Here is a 13,446-nt window from a genome sequence, read left to right on the forward strand (position 1 = left end):
TAATTTCTGCCATTTACTTTTATGAGCAAATCCCCCATTCCCATTTACAATTCTGCAATTTACTTTCAGTCATTTAATTCCAGTCCTTTAGTTCTAGCATTTACTTTTCTGTTATTTACATTCTCGCCATTTCATTTTCTGCAACTCTCAACCCAAATTCTGGATTCGCTCAACTAGAACATTCTTCTAATTAAAGTTGCTTGATCAATCAATCCCTGTGGGATTCGACCTCACTCTATTGTGAGTTTTTACTTGACGACAAATTCGGTACACTTGCCGAAGGAAATTTGTTGTGAGACAAGTTTTTCGTGCATCAAGTTTATGGCGCCGTTGCCGGGGATTGATTTTGCATCTACAATGATTAAATTGGAAGATCACTAGATTGAGCATTTTTATTTCTGTGAATTTTATTTTTCTGTTTGAGTGATTTACTTTCTATTTTAGTTAAACTTCTTCCCTTCCCCCTCTACTCTTTTGTTTTTCTTTGTTATTTTCAAATTCTGTTTGCTAACCTACTAACTGTTTGATAGATTGTATCACCCACAACTAACAGTAATTCTGACAAAAATACTTTCTGCACTTATCTTTTCTTGCTTGCACTTGTTGGTTGTATGATAGGGAGAAGAAGCGGGGCTTCAACTTCCTTCGATTCTGAACCTGAGAGGACCCTCCTTAGATTAAGGAGGGAGGCAAGAGGAAAGAAAGTGGTTGGTGCTGAGAAAGAGGAAGAATTCTTTGAACCAAACATGGAAGACAACATGGAAAACCATCATGAAGAAGAGGCTCATGACCATGGGGGAAGAGGTAGAGCAAATCATGCTGGTGAGGATAGAAGAGTTTTAGGCTCTTACATCAATCCAAACCCAGGCAATTGCGGAAGTAGCATCCAAAAGCCAACAATCCATGCCAACAACTTCGAACTTAAACCACAGCTCATCACCCTTGTTCAGAACAACTGTTCGTTTGGAGGAGGTGTCCAAGAAGACCCCAATCAACATCTAACCACCTTCCTGAGGATATGTGACACAGTGAAGTCTAATGGTGTTCATCCTGACACCTATAGACTGCTCCTATTTTCATTCTCACTTAAGGATAAAGCAGCCAAATGGCTGGAGTCTTTCCCAAAGGAGAGTTTGACAACTTGGGAGGATGTGGTGAACAAATTCTTAGCAAGATTTTACCCTCCTCAACGAATCAATAGGCTGAGAGCTGAGGTTCAAACTTTCAGGCAACAAGATGGTGAGACTCTATATGAAGCATGGGAGAGGTTCATGGACTTAACAAGGAGGTGTCCACCTGACATGTTCAACGAATTGGTGCAGCTGCACATTTTCTATGAAGGGCTCTCTTATGAATCAAAGAAGGTTGTAGACCATTCATCCGGAGGATCCTTGAACAAGAAGAAAACCATTGAGGAGGCTATAGATGTCATTGAAATAGTAGCAGAGAACGACTACTTCTATGCTTCCGAAAGAGGGAACACAAGAGGAGTAATGGAGCTAAACAATGTAGATGCTCTGTTGGCCCAAAACAAGCTCATTACCCAGCAGTTGGCTGACCTCACTAAGAAGATGAAGGGGAACCAAGTAGCAGCAGTCTCCACTCCATCAACAACCCAAGAAGGAGTGAATGAAGAAGCAGAGGGTAGTCAGGAGCAAGCCAACTACATTGGGAATTCACCAAGGCAAAACCATGATCCATACTCCAAGACCTACAACCCTGGATGGAGAAACCACCCAAACTTTGGGTGGGGAAGTCAGCAAGATCAAAACCAAGACCAGAGACGTTACACTTCCAACAACAATACAGCTCACCAACAATTCACACAGAGGACATCTCAGCACCCCCACAACAACACTTCTCCACACGCCTATCAAAACCAAAACAGCACATCTACTCTGAATCATCCATCAATTGATGACAGGCTCTCTAAGATTGAAACCTTACTTGAAGGAATATGCCAAGAGATTCAAGAAAATAAGGTGTTCAAAGAGGAGGTGCGAGCCAATATTAAGAACCAGGGAGAGACCATTATGAAGCTGGAATTCCAGGTGGGATGTTTAGCTGAGAAGATTCCCAAACCCACTGATAGCTTCCCAAGTGACACGGAGAAAAACCCCAGAGGAGAAGCAAAGAAAGTAAGATGGGAAGATTGCAAAATGGTCACTACAAGTGATCAAGTGACTGAAGACAAGCATGGAAAACCTTTCGAACAACCTGATGACAACTCAACAAGGGAGGATGATAGAGATCACCAGGAACCAGAAATCTCACAACAAGAGTTGCTGAAACTCTATGCACCCTTCCCTCAACTGCTCAATGGTGCTGTGGGAAAAAGAATATACTCAAGGTTCCTAGACTTGTTTGCATCTCTACATGTAAACATATCATTCATCAAGGTAATTCAACAAATGCCTGCATTCATCAAGTATATGAAGGAACTTCTTCCCAGGAAAAGCTCACTCAAAGGAGGCCAGACTATAGTGATGAACAAGGAATGTAGTGCCCTTATTCAACCTGAGTTGCCTACAAAAAGAAGAGACCCAGGGAGTTTTCACATTCCTTGTGCCATAGGTGAAACCATGTTCGATAGAGCACTATGTGATTTAGGAGCCAGCATCAACTTACTGCCCTTATCCCTGGTGAAGAGGCTGCAGATCAATGAGATAATGCCTACAGATGTGATCATCAGACTGGCTGACAAAACTCAAAAGCAAGCAACAGGAGTGGTGGAAAATGTGTTGCTAAAGGTTGGGAAATACTTTCTCCCAACAGACTTTGTCATCCTGGACATGGAAGAGAGTCACACTCACCCAATCATATTGGGAAGACCATTCCTAGCTACGGCAAGAGCACTTATCGATGTAGAGAAAGGGGAGCTAATATTGAGAATCCATGATGAACGACTCAGCTTCAATGTTTTCAAACTCTCACAAGAAACAGATCAAGAGGACAAGGAACTAAACACAGATGATAATGAGACACTGAAGGAGGAGACAAGCACTGAAGCACAGCCAGTTCATTCTGAGATCCCCTTAATTGATAAACAAGGAAAACAGCGATGGCCACAGCTCAAGAAAAAGTTGGAGGAACCTAAACCTCTAGAGGCAGGTGGAGATAGCATCATAACTCCTTTAGAAAAAGAGGTAACCGAGGGCAAGGCAACCTCAAAAGAAACAAAGAAGAAGGTACCAAGGAGGTGGAGGAACAAGAAGATCCCTACGGAAGACTTCTCTCCAGGGGATAGAGTTATCTCAGCTTACTTCCCAGATATTCCCCCTAATCTCCCCACTGTACCATCTCAGTTACCTAAGGTCTTCACTATCAACAGAGTTCTCTCCCTGGAACATGTAGAAATCATTGATACCACCAATGGATACAAGTCCACAGCAAGAGGGGAAGACTTCAAGCAGTACCAACCACCCTAATGAGGGAGTAACGTCAAGCTAGTGACGCTAAAGAAGCGCTTCATGGGAGGCAACCCATATTTTATATGCTTTCAGAAGATAGTGAATAAGTCAATATTTATGAATTTCAATCCAAACATGACAAACAATTGGTGAAAACCTTCTTGTGCAGAATATAGTGAGGAACAAGTTTGGTGTTCAAAGCAAACCAAGATGCATGCTAGTCTTGGGAGCTTTGAACACAACACCTTCATCACAGTGCTCCAAACTAAGTTTGGTGTCACCCCATGGTGCCACCAAAATGCATATAAGGACCCACCAATAGTTAGTTAGTTAGTTGGAATTCATAAATAAATAATCAAATCTTTTCTTCCCTTTTATTAATATTAGCCGTAAAGTTCATATGGTCATTTTAATATCCTTTCTTACTTTTCTTAGTTTGTCTTTATAGGAAAAGAAAAGGAGCATTAAAAGGGATAGATTGGACAACCAAACAAAGAAGGTTCGGACACCACAAAAGGAGGGGCTACACACTTGTTCTAAAAAGGGAATACATTGGAAAATGTTGCCATGCAACATTGAAAAAAAGGGACCCCTAGAAGACCGAGCAATCCCCATCATAAAGTGATGATCCTTGTCTTCTAGCCATGCATAACCCCAACCGTCCATCAAGTGACCACTTCATCAATCTACACCCTCCATTCTCTCACAACTTCTCTATATAAACGACCCTTGTCTGTACCACCCTTCATTGTCATCACACACCCTTCACCACTCTTCATTTCGGTACAAGACACCCCCTATCCGATTACAAACATTCCTCCCCTCACTCTCTTCATTGCCATAAAACCCTAAACAACCAAAAGTCTCCACAACCTTACCACCTTCACATATTAACCATCATTCATGGCATCTTCAAGTTCTAAGAGAAGGAAGGGAAAGGAACCCATGGAAGAACACCCATATGATGAGAAGAGATTTAGAAGCTTGTATCATGCATTGCAATACGGGTGGATGGTTGATAAGGAAATCATTTATGAGCTGGGATTTCAAGTTAAAAAGACTGAGTGCCCCGAAATTACAGAGAAGGTAGAAAGGAGAAGATGGGAGCTCCTCACCGACCCGGTCATTAAGGTGAATGCAAACCTCATAAGAGAATTTTATGCAAATGCGGTTCGATATGATAAAAAGGATGAGTCCTATACAAGCTTTTTGAGAGGAAAGATGGTGGACTTTGGTCCCATGAGTGTCATGAGGGCATTGAAGCTACGGTCTATACAGTTTGAAGAAGAAAGCTATCACTCAAGATTGGACAACCCCAATTATGACCAGATTCTGCAAGACATTTGTGTACCAGGAGCTGACTGGGAAAGGGGTGCGGGAAACAAACCAAAGTTCATCAAGAGAACAGATCTCACTCCTGAAGCCAAGGGGTGGTTTGAGCTAGTGAGAAGGTCTATTCTCCCAGCTGCAAACAACTCGGAGGTGAATGTCAAGAGAGCCACGATGGTGCATTGTATACTGAAGGGAGGAGAAATCAAGGTTCATTGACTCATAGCTGAAGGCATTAGAAAGATGGCAGAAAAAAGCGACTCAAGAGGAACGTTAGGTTACCCCAGCACTATTTACCGAATATGCAAGAAAGCTGGGGTGGTCTTTGAAGATGAGGACCCCGTATGGATAAAGGAAGGCATTCCAATAACTGTACGAAGGATGAATGCTGCAGCATCCCCCCTGCCTCAACGGAAGCAAAGGAAGAAGACAGCTCCTCAAGTAGTGGAAGGACAAGTCTTCGAAGGGCAAGCACCACAGACCTTGGACATGCACCAATTGCAGGAAGCCATTGATGGCTTGTCTAGACAATATTTGGAAAGCCAAGGAGTACAGAAAGAGCTTCAACTACAGATGATGGGGCAGCAAGAGGAAGCACTCTCAAGATGGATGACCCAGCAAGGTGAGTGGCAAAGGCAAATGATGGAACAGCAATTAAGTCAAGGACAACAATGGGGAGAAACATTCAACAGGATGGAACAAAGGCAAAATGAGCAACAAGAATCCATCCAGAAGCTGATCAACATCCAAGCACATCAAGGGGCACACATACATGAGATGCATCGAAGACAAATAGAACAGGCAGAACTATTAGACGAGCAAAGGGCATTCACAGAAGGAGTTTACATGAGCGAGACAGGACATCACATAAACACTCAAGCCAGGCTCGGCTACTTAGTAGGACAACTGCTAATATTGCATCCAGGAATAGCCCGGTATGAAGAAATGAGGGATGAATTAGCACGAGAAGAGAGACAAAGGGTAGAAGAGAGCCATGAATCAGTGAGGAAGGCACTTGAGGATTGGAAGCAAGCAAGATTGGTACGGCTGCGAGAAAATGCAAGAGGACACAAGGAGGAGCAGCAAGGAAAAGAGCATGGACGGCCCCAAAAGTAAAAGGTGGTGGAGTTCCTTCTTTACTCCATCTTTTTCTATGCTTTAATAAGGAAGATCTTGTATGGAATAGAACATGCTTCCATGTTAGTTTGAACCTTTTCAATTCTGCATTTTAAGCTCTTATTGCTTAGGTCCATGATTTCTGGTTTAAATGTCACTGCATCTTTCCCTTATTTACTTGTAAGCTTGTCCATTTTAAATCAAATGAAGAAGAGAATGTTTATGTTTTTAAAAGACCAGAGTAGAGTTCATAATGTGGAAGTGCATTCATGAATCTTTGGGGTAGTCATAAGTTAGCTAAGTTGGTTCAACCACAAGGTTAGAAGGACAATTATCTATCCTGAATACTTGACTTTGGATATACCCATAAGACTAAGTTAATAACAAGATCCTAATAAGAGAAAAGGGAAAGAACAATGGAAGTGAAAAATAAAAGAAAGAAAGAGAGTAAGCAATAAGGCTAGGCACCAATGGTTTTGATCTTGAGGCATATGTCTGTGGTGCTCCTGTGTGAGGGATCTACTTGGATGAATAAGCTCTTTGGGGTGCTTTATCACTTGGTAACTTGGGTTAACTAACCCGGGATTATCAGCTGAAAGTCCACTATCAAGAGTAACCCTCACTACAGAGCATTTAGTAACCCAAAGAGGTGCTGGACACCAAGGTCTCAAGAAAAGAAAATAAATAAACTATATGCCTGTGGTGTGTATGTATGGGGGAGAGACTTGAGGGAGTAAGTCCTTAGGGGTGCTTCAACACCTAACACCTTGAACCAACTGGTTCGGGAGTGTTGGCTGAAAGCTTATCTTAAAGAGTTGCCCCCTTACAGAGCACTTAGCCTAAATAACACAAAAAACCCTTGAAATAACAATAAAAGGATCAATGAATAAAAGTCTCATGGGATATAAACAAAGTAAGTGTTTAGGGACATGATAAAGGTCTGAAAGCCAGTAATGGAATGAACCTAAGTTGCTATGCATGAAACCACCATAAAATCAGTAACATGACTTCCACAAGAATGACTCATTCCTCTGGATATTCCATTCATCATTCTCTTGTTCCAGTACTTGCTTAGGGACAAGCAAGCTTTAAGTTTGATGTTGTGATGCCAGGGCATCTTGGCCAGTTTCACTGACCTTTTTTTTTACTGTTTTTAGGGTAGTTTCATGCATTTCTTTAGGGAATAAGCTAGTTTTGGGTAGATATTCACTTACACCTTGAGTCAAGCATACATTGTGTATTTTACATGATTTCATGAAGATTTTGCATGAATTTAGTGACAAATTGTATGCTGCATTACCCATGACTTGGACTAGAACTTTGATGCACTCTATTGCTTGATTTCAGGACCAAAGGAAGCAAGGAACGGGAGGTAACTTGCAAAGTTAATGAGAAAAGTGATTGCCAATAACACTCTCAAAGCCATCATTGCCCACGTTAAGAGTCATGTTAACTAAGTTAACGTGAACTCTAACGTGGAGAAAGGAAGTTGAGCCAACGTTAGTGACACTTAACATTGTCACTAACGTTGGCAAACACTCATGAGTGGCCACGTTAGAGTCCACGTTAACTTAGTTAACGTGGCCTCTAACGTTAAAGGGGGGAAGAGAAGCCAACGTTAGTGACATTCAACATTGTCACTAACGTTGGCCTAAGGATGCAACACACCACATTAACTCCCACGTTAACTTGGTTAACGTGGGAGCTAACGTAAGAGGTGAGAGTTGTCGACAACGTTAGTGACACTCAACATCGTCACTAACGTTGGAAGCAACCACACAACCCCCAAGGAGCCACGTTAACTTCCATGTTAACTTAGTTAACGTGGAAGCTAACGATGAGGAATGAATGATGAGCCAACGTTAGTGACACTCAACATTGTCACTAACGTTGGGATGGCTAAGAAAGGCCACGTTAGAAGCCACGTTAACCTAGTTAACGTGGACTCTAACGTGAGATCTAGGGGCACATTGGAACGTTAGTGACAATGTTGAGTGTCACTAACGTTCTCGAAGATTGGCAAGGCCACGTTAGAAGCCACGTTAACCTAGTTAACGTGGGCTTTAACGTGAAGCAAAAAGGGGCACACTGGAACGTTAGTGACCATGTTGAGTGTCACTAACGTTCTCGAAGGTTGGCAAGGCCACGTTAGAAGCCACGTTAACCTAGTTAACGTGGGCTCTAACGTGAGGCAAAGGGGTACATTGGAACGTTAGTGAAAATGTTAAGTGTCACTAACGTTCTCGAACTTATACTTTCACTAAATGTTAACACCCCTAACGCCCTGAGCTAAAGTCTCTGCCCACTTAGCACTTTCTCTCTGCAAGTAAAGCCAAGCCCAAATGAAGAAAAAAACTGCTTCAAACTCAAGATCCAAAGGCCCAAGACTTGAAGAGTAAACTAGAAGCTGAGAAGAGTAGTATATATAGGAGTAGCTTTGAATTGATAAAGGAGTTCTGGAAGTTGGAAAAGAGAACTACTCTCTGTATTTTACCTTCTCTGCATTTTCTAGTTTTATGATGTATTCTCCAAATTTGTTTTCATTTTCTAGAGCTATGAACAACTAAACCCCTTTCATTGGGTTAGGGAGCTCTGTTGTAATTTGATGGATCAATACTAATTTTCATTATTCTTCTTCTATCTTTTCTCTTGATTTTACTTGAAAGCTTTCGATCTTCATCCAACTAGGTAGTTATCTTGGAAAAGAAGCTATTCAAACTTGGATCTCTTCTGAACCTTGAAAGAGGAATGAAGAGATCAAGCTAGAAATGCTTTCTCATGCTGGACCAAATTGGGTTTGGATGGGTATGTGACTATAACCCTCTCAATACTTGATTTGGGAAATGCATGTGGTATAATCAGTGACCACACTTCATCTCTTCTCATGAGAAATTGACCAAGGAATTGGCTATTGATCAAGATTTGAGAGATTGAATTGCAAGAAATTGTAATTCAATCAATTAAGATTGCCAAGGAGATCAATGAATGCATTGATTGAGGAAGAGATGAAAATGAACTTGATCCGGAGAATTGCAATATCTCCTAAGCCCAATGAATTCCCCTTCTCTAATCTTACCCATTCTCTTTAATTTCTGCCATTTACTTTTATGAGCAAATCCCCCATTCCCATTTACAATTCTGCAATTTACTTTTAGTCATTTAATTCCAGTCCTTTAATTCTAGCATTTACTTTTCTGTTATTTACATTCCCGCCATTTTATTTTCTGCAACTCTCAACCCAAATTCTGGATTCGCTCAACTAGAACATTCTTCTAATTAAAGTTGCTTGACCATGTTCTTCATCGAAATACACAATTCTAGCAATCCTATCGACCTACTGGCTAATTGATCATACTTAGCACTGATATCAGCCATTATTGGATTAACAATTATAGTCATTTACTGAGTTAGCAAATTAACCAAGTCATGATGACTTTCATCCTTAAAAGCAGCTAATGACCCTGTACTTTTTTTACGTAGAGCCAACTTGGTAATTTCGACTCATATCAGAATGAGAAAAATTTGGCTGTTTGTTTACTGTAACTGGCACATTTTTAAATTAGATTGGAGGCACATAACTACCATATGGTGGCACATAACCAAGAGGAAGGCTAAATAGGGCCACCCAGCAGTTACTGAGGGTTGATTTTGTACTGGAGCAATTCTAGGGCGTGAATTTTTCTCATTTCCCCCAGTATTCGCATTAACTGCAACATTTTTCATAGAATTCTGGGTAATTCTCTTTGCGTGTAATGATAAATTTGCAGAGGTTTGTGCAATACCTACTAGTACATTTGATTCAATATTACTATTTGAAATTTCTTCAGACATTTTAACAATTTTACCACTTTGCAATCGCATACACTATAGAAACTTTTTTAAGCATGAAATCAACTTTGACACTTAAAATTTTCTACTGGACGTGCCAATTTGTTTGACAGATTTTTCATAGATCAAAGCAAACTGAGTTTAATTGTGAATTTATCTGGGTTGGTTCAATATCTAATTTCTAGGAGCGAAACCTACTTCTTTTTGCAGAAACCAGTTTACCATGCATCAAAATTTTTTACTTTGTCATGACGAAGAAGCAAAGATTTTTTATATATTTTTTTAAATGATGAACTAAGAAACCAAAGTAAAATCAAATTGCAAACTTAAATACTTCAAATGCAAATAAAACTTGATTGAATGTAAACTTTGTTACAAAAGTAAATAAAAGGAATTAAAGATAAACTTAAAATATAAAAATGTCCAAAGTTAAATTTGTGGGAAAGATAAACTGCATGAAAATAAAGTGCAGAATTTGTAAAGAAAAATGAAAAGCATGGAAGGAAGCCTACAAAAACTAACTCAAACCTAAGAATCTCATAAAATTGCTGGGTATATGAGATTTTTTAAGCATTTTTCTAAGAAGAATTTTCAACAACCAAATTTTTTTTGCTATCCTATTTATAAACATCTTCCACCAATCCCCAAATGACACTTGTTAATCTGATGATGATTCAATGAAATAACTGTTCCCGCCAAACATGACTTAATAACTGCTCTCTTGGCTATATTCACCACTCTACAGAAACTGCTCTACCATTAAATCAACTTCAATTCCAATTCTACTAGAAAAATAACATATTACACACGGATTATTTTGACAAAATTTTATTATAAAAAATATCGACAGATTTTGTGTTGGTAAAAATACAATTATACTGCACATACAAGTCTTTTTAGTTTACAAATCTTACAAGTTGGGCCAAACCCAACAGAAGCTACACTCACCCACAAAAGCGTGTTGACACGCGCATCACGTTTCCAAAGCGCTCCCTCACTATTAAGAACGACTCTTCTTCTTCTTCCGAAAATCATAACTATCATTTTTTCTTCGCGTTTCTCCTCCTCCTCCTTTTCTTCCTTCTTCTTCTCCTTTTTTGTTGGTGTTTCTCCTCTTTTTTCTATGCGTGTTTCATCTTCATCATCGTGTTTCTCCTCCTTCTTCTTTTGATTTTGTAACATTATGTATTTTTTTCTTATTTGTTTGATTTTTTTCTCCAAAAAAGAATTATGAGAATATGAAATAAGAAGATGAGGAGGAGGAAGATGAAGAGTTCTGAATTATGCAGAACTTATCAAAATAAAAATACACCCAAATATCTTCATTTTACACCCAAATATCTTCGTTTTACACCCAAATTTGCTGCAAATTCAAAAATGAGTTATGTTACATATACACTAAAATCAACCACTAAAGTCAGCCACCAGTATAAAATACATACTGGAATACAAATAATACAGTGAAAATAAATTAAAGCACACATATATTTATACACAAATACATTGGTGGTTGATTTTAGTGGCTGATTTTAGTGTACAAATAGCATTTTCGTACAGAAAAATATTTTCTCTAATTCTTCATTTTTTCTTCTTCTTTTCCTTATTTCTTTCTTTCTTTTAGTTAAATGAATGTAAGTTCATCCTCTTCCAAGTAATTTTGTAGCATTATGTATTTCTTCTTCTTCTTTGTTTGGATAAGAAGAAACTTGAAAAGGTAAAACAAAAAGAAAAAGATGAATAAGAAAAAAAGAAGAAGAAGATGGTGATAATGATGAAAAAAAAGAACCAGCAGAAGATGAAGAGGAAGAAGAAGAAGAGTTCTGAATTTTGCAGAACTTATTAGAATAAAAATACACCCAAAATTCCTTAAAATACACCCAAATATCTTCATTTTATACCCAAATTTGCTACAAATATAGAAATGAGTTATGCTACGTGTACACTAAAATCAGCCACCAAAGTCAGCCATCAGTATAAAATACATATTGAAATACATATATACATTGAAAATAAAATAAACCACACATGTATTTATACACAAATATATTGGTGGCTGATTTTAGTAGTTGATTTTAGTGTACAAATAGAATTTTTGTATAGAAAAATGTTTCCTCTAATGCTGTATTTTTTCTTCTTTTCCTTATTTCTTTCTTTCTTTTAGTTAAATGAATGTAAGTTCATCCTTTTCCAAGTAATTTTGGAACATTATGTGTTTCTTCTTCTTTTTTTTTTTTTGATTTTTTGTTTTTATTCTTGTTAAGAGAGTAAAACAAGAAGAAACTTGAGAAGGTAAAACAAAAAGGAAAAGATGAATAAGAAATAAAGAAGAAGATGGTGATGATGATGAAAAAAAAAGAAGCAGCAGAAGATGAGGAGGAGGATGAGAAAGAGTTCTAAATTATGCAGAACTACTTATCAGAATAAAACTACACCCAAAATTCCTTAAAATACACCCAAATATCTTCGTGTTACACCCAAATATCTTCGTTTTACACCCAAATTTGGTGTAAATACAGAAATGAGTTATGCTACGTGTACACTAAAATTAGCCAACAAAGTCAGCCACCAGTATAAAATACATACTGGAATACAAATATACATTGAAAATAAAAACCACACATGTATTTATACACAAATACATTGGTGGCTGATTTTAGTGTACAAATAGCATTTTTGTACAGAAAAATATTCTCTAATGCTATATTTTTTTTCTTCTGAATTGAACCACACCTCAGCCACTTGATTGGATTCAAAACAATAAAAGGAAGAGAAGACTTGTAAAGACTTGTATGAGAAAAATGCTTGTATGTGGAGAACAAACTGTTCATCAATACCATAGAGGGGCTGCAAAGACACCAAAAATACACCATATTAAAATAAGTATAAACTATAGAATGCAAATAGAACTATAAAACTATCATAAAAAATAACAAAAATCAGATTCATGAATCATCATTAAACAGAAACTAAAACAATTCAACTAAAAGAATAAGACAATTCACCCTCAGTGAGATGAAAAGTCATAAACTGTAAATACACCCAAACTTTCCTAAAATACATCCAAATATTCCTGATTTACACTCGAATGTCTGATATAAAATGCATAAAATTCATCAGAACTAGTACACTAGATTCAATTCAAACAAGGAATAATAAACAGCAAATTTCATAAACAAGGTTCACGCATTATTCAACTACACAATTATAAACTATTAATTGGATTCAAATTCAAATTCAATTATTAACTGGAATTAAACCACACTTCAGGAATATCATTGGATTCAAATTCAAAATCCACTTCGCTCTGGTTCAACTGATAATCTGAAGTTAAATCATCCATTATCTTCAAAACGATTTTAGAGCTTAATTTCAGAAACAATGGAAAACGAAAAAAACGAAGAAAGAGAATAGAGAGAGAAACTTATGTAAACGGCGAAGGAGAAAGGAGAGAAACGCACGAAAGAGATCGAAGAGAGAAGACAAGAAAATGCAGAAGGAATTTAAAAAAGGAAATGAAATCCTTTCGAAAAAAGAAGTTATATATTTGCGCGTTAATTGATTGAAAAATCTGTTAAGACGCGTAAAACATACATGCCATAAGAGGCGTGTTTTAGGAATTACGGATTTTCAGGACTTGTATAGTAAAAAGGCTTGTATGTGGAGATTAATCCGTAAAAATATTAAAAATTTTCTCAAAATTTACTAACAGATCTTCTCAGTAATTGTATTCATAAAATTATAATTTTAATTTCAAATTTTTCAC

General features: G+C 37.9%; 1 non-coding gene across 1 annotated transcript; it reads right to left on the bottom strand.

The window, feature by feature from the left end:
• Window positions 1-1,199: 1,199 nt before the first annotated feature.
• On the bottom strand, window positions 1,200-1,303 carry LOC148562512 (small nucleolar RNA R71). The gene has a single exon (XR_015886844.1). It is a non-coding gene; the product is annotated as a small nucleolar RNA R71 (small nucleolar RNA).
• Window positions 1,304-13,446: the final 12,143 nt, after the last annotated feature.

This window comes from Arachis ipaensis, chromosome B6 (assembly GCF_059453495.1).
Source record: "Arachis ipaensis isolate K30076 ecotype BB chromosome B6, ASM5945349v1, whole genome shotgun sequence".
Classification (NCBI taxonomy): domain Eukaryota; kingdom Viridiplantae; phylum Streptophyta; class Magnoliopsida; order Fabales; family Fabaceae; genus Arachis; species Arachis ipaensis.